Here is a 6525-nt window from a genome sequence, read left to right on the forward strand (position 1 = left end):
TTTTTTAGTTTGTTTTGATACACATATAATTTAATAGGGTAGTATTTTTTATTTTCAAATTTAGTGGATAACAATTGTAAAAAAAATGAGTAAAAACAATCCCACGGACAATGCGACGGATTTAAGGTACGCCTCTTGTGAATATCAATTGATTGTTAGGTTTTCTCTTCTGAAATTACATTATGACGCATTCACATACATTATTAATGCAAATACATTTTCCAGGGCGAGACGATGAGGCAACCACAAGCACTTCCACTAGTTCAAGAGGTCCACGAGGGAAAAATGCACAATATTATCGTGATTACAGAGCACGGAAGCGAGCGGCGCAGGAAAAAGAATAGAACTAGTGATCCTTCTACGACTGCTGATTCTTCTACAATTAACGTCGCAGGTTGCGAAGTTTAACTTCTTCCGCAGAGGGACTCCACGCACTATTTTTTCTTGAAGAACTGTTTTTAGCCAACGTTTAGTAATTAGGAATCTACTGAACCTTGTCACATTATTATTATTTTTCTTTGACAGCAGTTTTTGTATTTGAACAGTACGCTGTATTTTGCATGATTCTTAAAGTTTTTGTCGAATTTCACTCATTTAAATTTTAAGCTGAAATACTTTTACTGTTTATAACTCATTAAAAACTCATATTCTTGAAAAACTGTTTTAAACCGAGATTTAATGATTAAATGAATATACATTTTAAAAATAGTGTGTACTTTTGGTTTTTATGGATACTGTTCAGATAGTTATTAATGCGAATCTGGTTACAGTATCAATTAAGCGTGCATTCTAAAGACAGCTCTTAAGAGAACTCAGAAGTCACGTGTATGAAAGTGAGTAAGATTAATAGCGGAGTATCTTCGTGGCTGGGAAACAAACTTCGATTTCACACTCTCTCAGTTGCTTACTAAAGCGTTAAGTGGGATGAAGTGAATAAAGTACTCTTTCTAAAGCAAACCCCTATTTCTCTTTCAAGCACGCACACGGCATTTTTATTTAATTTTAGGTGCAGATCTTATTATTTTTTTTAAAGGAAAGAAATACGTTCTGAAAATGTAAGTAATGAAGATGATTTTATCCTAGTGGAAAATGTCTTGAAAAGTGTTGAGGAATTGTTACTGCAAATTTGTTATTCTATGCTAGCTTTAGTTTTTAATTTATGGCATTTTTCAAATTTCTCCAGAAATATTTAAAGCATTATTTTCTAACTTTTGGGATGTTTATGTCATCTGATTTCGCAGATGGATTAATAAAGTTTAAAATTTTCGGAAGTTTGAAAGACAGACAATAAGTTACGAACAAAAATAAGTGTTTTTTAATACCCTAAATTAGACAGCGGTACAGTAACTTGTACCGATTTCTTCGGTTATTACATGCAATAACTGCTTATAATTTCGTAAACCTATCTTAAATATTAATGCAAATATGAATATTTTTATAAAAATTAAATTTTTTGCCTTATGTTTTTTCTTGCTGTTATAATATTCGAAAAAAGTAAGCAAACTTTTTCAGTGCAAATTTCTTTGACAGTACTGATTTAAAATGTTCTCAGTGATAGATAGAAGTGTGAGAATGCCATGGGTGAGAATGCCCTTGTTGTCTGGCTAACAGAGACAGAATTTCATGGTTTTCCACTCCATGTGACGCAAATGTGGGTTAGTTCCATTAAAAAGTTCTCCACGAAGGCTAGTTTGTCCCAACGCTTGATCCAGGAGTTTTATTGTCCTATGTGGGGTTCAAAATTATAAGGCTACGGTGTTGAACATTGATAGTAGCAAACTCAGAATTGAATCGTCTGTTCAATACCAGTTATAAAATAAAATAAAAATTCTAATAAAATAATATCATATTAATAATATACTATCATATAAAATCAAACCAAACAACCAGGTATATAGAAATAAGAACCTGTGATCAGACATTACAGTCTTTCGATTATTTCTTCGATATACTAGGGTCTTCTGGGTCGAACGGTATCACCCGCCAAACGCTCTGTAGAATGGAGGTAGCGGGTTTGAATCCCAAGGTAACAAGACGAATCGTTGTGCTGTCCTTCTCTGAATCTGTCTTCTTACTTGACAAAAGCTTATGAGCCATACTTATGTAATTGAGCACACAAGCCTGCATGTGTGTGCACCCACAAATAACTAAATTTGACATACTTTCATGCTATAGCATGAAAACTTTGCTCTAAGATAAATAAAAAAATATTTTCAAATTCATTCTGGTGCTTTTAAGCGTTTTCAACTTGTAATCAATGAGCAGACTACACACAAAAGAGACAAGTGGTAAGTAAAAGACACACGAGAGTCAGATTCCCACACTTTTGCATTAGAATGCGCACATCGCATCTGCGCATCCCAGCTCAAAAGTATATGAGTTTTCTACCTGAATGCCGCTTTCTTGCCTCCTCAGTGTGTGGCCGCCTGCATTAGGCGAGATTCAAACCCGATATCTCCAGGCTACACAGCATTTGGCTACTTAGCTGTATTTATTATTCAGTTAGTGTTAAACATACATATATGTAGGTTTGTGGGTTCGTTACGAAAACGGTTTATAAGTCCATGTCAAGTTGAATAATAGACAGCATGTGATAGAGAAGGACATTACAAAAAGAACTTTAAGGCAGGATTCGAATCCGCTACCTCTGCGCAACAGGTTTGCGAGACGTTCCGGCCACGGATGCTTCCTGCTTATCTGTATTTACTTAACAACACACAGGGTAGAAAAAGCTAAAGGGAAGGTAAAATTATAATAAAATTGAATCAAATAAACAATACGTCTCGCAGTGGACTGATCGCTAAGACACGGTTCCCAGCAGATCACCGAAGTCAAGCATCACTGGCTGCGGTCAGTGTGCCAGAGGCGTCTGCGTAAGGACCGAGGGTGTGCGGTATCGGTCCTCGTTAAACTGTTCTAAAGTGCTCGACTTCGAGTGCAGTTCGTTGGCTACTGAAGCGGGGGTGCCGTCCCCTCTGCAGACGATCGATCAAAGTTGTGATGGCATGTCCTCGGATCATCCTCAGGGGTGTTTCTCAGACCACCGCCAATAGCCCATTGAGCATCTCTAGCGTGACGTAAATGAACACAATAACAGCAACAAATAAACAATACAAAATTAAGTTTTTATGTAGCTGAATATTAAAGCTTTAAAATATTTAAAATGAAAAATAGTTTCCTGATTACAATTATAAAATTGTTGAATTGCCGCTTTTTTCTGACTTTATAATAAAATATCAATCCACGCTTTATTACAATTCGATTACATAAAACATTAGAATGTTCAATAATTAATAACTGTGATAAAAACTGTCTCGACAATTACAAAATTATACCGACTAAGCAGCTTCATTCAAGAGAATTAAACATTCCAATTGGCAGAGGTAAGTTTAAAGTTTATTTTATTTTTAAGTTTAGAATAAGTTGAATTTTATTTTTAAATATAGAGTAAGTTGAATTTTATTTTTAGCAGTTAAAATCATACCACAGATCCCGATATTATGGGAACACACATTTAAAACATTGGGTTCACGCATTAAAAAAAATATCCTGATTTTCTGAGTTGTCAGTAGTGAACTTGTAATTCTGACTCACAATAATCGTTGCTTAGGATTACTTACAGACACGATTACAACAGTAATTGTAATTTATGATTTCTAGTAATCAATTACAGAGCAATCCCCTGTATTCGAATGTCATTGTAATTGAGTTTAGAAATCCCTCATTTTAAGATTTGTAAACTACATTAAAGTTTATACGTAGCAGTAGTTCTTACATTACATTGCTTTTCTTGCGGCTAGCCTGCTTTGTTTTTGTTGTAATAAACTGTTTGGTCAAATTTGCATTTATTAATTGATACAATACATGTTGTTGAAAAATATATGGATTTATACAGCGTCATAAAAAAAACCTTTGTTGCATGACATATTATTTTAGTTTAAATATAGCAGTGTTTATAAAAGTTATACATTTATTAAATTTTAGATTCGGCTCACAAAAAAATATATATATAAACGTTTCAACATCAATAACTTTTGATCTAATAATCAAATTTTCAAGTTCAAAGACTCAATCTCAATAGTAATTATAGTCTGTTTGATAAAAAATTAATTTATGAAATGCTGGAAATTAAATTTGCATAATTTCAGCTAACACCCCAAAATTCTCTGAATTTTTATACTTCCTTTTTTCCCCTTTAAATATATGCTTTGTAAAAAGAAGATTAGCTTCCGAAAAAAATTATGTGAAAGAAAATAAAAAAAAAGGTTTAGTTTCAAGTACACGAAGGTATGTATTTTTTTGAGATATATAAAAGGAAAATATTTTAAATGCCTGCCTGGTTTTGAATCATTAGCATTTTATGAACCCAGTTTTCTTAAAGCATCATTAATTTTGTTTTAGTTCTAAATGAAACAGTGCGGAGGTTATTTGCTCAGCAAAAGGAAGAGGAATTCTCTAGCATCAAGACTAAAATAGTTAAGGTTTTATTTTCTTCGCCTTTCAAAATATTTATAATAAAGAAAATATTTCTTCGAAGATTATTGATGATTTCGACCGTCCTACAACGTCCTATGGAAGATCAATAGAAGGTGATAAATACTTTTATGGCATTTTTTTTTACAGTAATAGAACACTGAAAGGAAATTCACAACATTCCTTACTTATGCATGTGCGTCCAATTAATAATTTGTGAATATTTGCCCAATTAATAAAAGGAAGATAGCAATTACAAATTTTATAATTGTGGAAATGTAAGAAATATATACTTATTGAAACTAGATTTTTTTAGACTGAGGTTTATTCGAAGCTCTTCCGAAAGGAAAATGAAAAAAAAGGTACAGTTTAAGGTCAATTTATATTTTTTATTCTATGTTATTGAAAAGAATAGACTGGCATTAAAGCGGACAAATAGCTTATAAATACGCTATCTGGCTTAAAGTGTCGGACACCCAATGGTATGGATTTACAGCTTACTGAGGCACTTACTAATATGGTGTTGGTACCTCGTTTTCATCGATGAAAACCTGCACACGACTGGGAAGACTTCCCACCAGTTTATGATAGGTTGCCATAGGAATTGACTTCCATCACAGCTGAAGTGAGTGATTGCAGTGAGAAGGGTCGATTTGGCTGGCTACGTAATCTGCGTTCCTGTTCGTCCCAAAGGTGATCTATGGGATCGGGGCTCTAAGAAAACCAGTTCAGTTTTTGAACACCCATTTCATCAAACCACGTCTGTCAAACCTCGATGGCACAGTTATCATGCTGGAAGAGAAATGGGCCGAAATATTGCCGTAGAGTTGGGTGTCCACATACAGCTCGGAGTTCCAAGAACGACGAGAAACACCCCACACCGTGATGCTTCCCCCACCCTAACAACCCGGATGTCCGGATACTTTTGGCCACATAGTGTATATTAAATGTTTTTTCAATCACTTAGAGCAAACTACTAAATTGGCAAGTATTCTCGTCTTAATTCAGAATACCCTTCGAAAAATGTAAGGCATTTTCGAGGTTGCTCTGAGGTTAAAAGGAGTAAAGAAACACAAAGACAAGTGCCGAGGTTTACTGATGAGGCCAGAAATAACCTCATCAGCAAACCTCAATTTCAACCTCATTTACACCTCATAAATTCAACCTCATGTGTAGCTCAGATACGGTAAGGTAGATTTCTATCAACCTCAAGTGTGAATAAAACAACATCGCCCACCATGATTATAAGCCTTGGGAGGTTGATTTTTTTAAGGATGTTCTTGCAGTCAACTTCAAATAAACCTCAAATCTACTTTAACACCTAGAAATAACCTCAAAAACGCTTTACATTTTTACATCATTTAAGTGTTTATCGAAGTTCTTTTTCCAAGGAAATTAAAAAAGCTTTTATTACTAGAAGGAAAGTTGTAATTTTATACTATATGCATTATCTTATTTGGTTTTTAGAATCTAAATATTTTAATAGCTTTTAAATTTTTTAAAAAAATTACTAATTTTCCAAAATTTCTCTCCCATGTTAAAATTACCAAAATCAACGAATAATTCTTGATTTTTTTGAGTTATTTATGAGCCCAGATAATCAAGCGTTAGAGTAACTTTCAAAAATTAAAATAGATAGACAGCAAACGGCGAGGGCCCAGATAATCAAAAGTTGGAGTAATTTTCTAAAAATTAAAGCAAAATAGTCACAAAACTCAGATGTCTCTCCGTTTTGAGACATTTTTATATCCCAAACCAATTTACCAGGTAAGCAAAACAAAAATAATCACGGTTGCAATAAAGTGCATAAACAAATATTAAATCTAGTTTAAATAACAGCCGTTGACAAGATAGAATTAAATTTTTATTTAATTCTATATGGGATACGGCGTAGTATTTAATTAACTTCACATTAAGTCGCATTCTAACTTATGCGGACAAATTAGCTTCACCCAATTCAGAAGACAAGGGAAATCCTGGATCAAGTATTGAGAGAAATCCGCCTTCGTGGTGGACTTTCTGATAGAGCCAACCCGCATTTGCGTTACACGG

The 6525-nt window shown here is 33.9% G+C and overlaps 1 long non-coding RNA gene across 1 annotated transcript in view; it reads left to right on the forward strand.

Moving 5' to 3' along the window:
* The window catches only part of LOC139427023 (uncharacterized), a 30559-nt gene extending 29853 nt beyond the window's left edge, over positions 1-706 (forward strand). The window contains exon 2 of the long non-coding RNA XR_011638155.1: positions 226-706. This is a non-coding gene — a long non-coding RNA (uncharacterized lncRNA). The remainder of the gene's footprint in view (positions 1-225) is intronic.
* The last annotated feature ends 5819 nt before the right edge of the window (positions 707-6525 follow it).

The sequence above is a fragment of the Parasteatoda tepidariorum genome, chromosome 1, assembly GCF_043381705.1.
Source record: "Parasteatoda tepidariorum isolate YZ-2023 chromosome 1, CAS_Ptep_4.0, whole genome shotgun sequence".
In the NCBI taxonomy this organism is placed as follows: domain Eukaryota; kingdom Metazoa; phylum Arthropoda; class Arachnida; order Araneae; family Theridiidae; genus Parasteatoda; species Parasteatoda tepidariorum.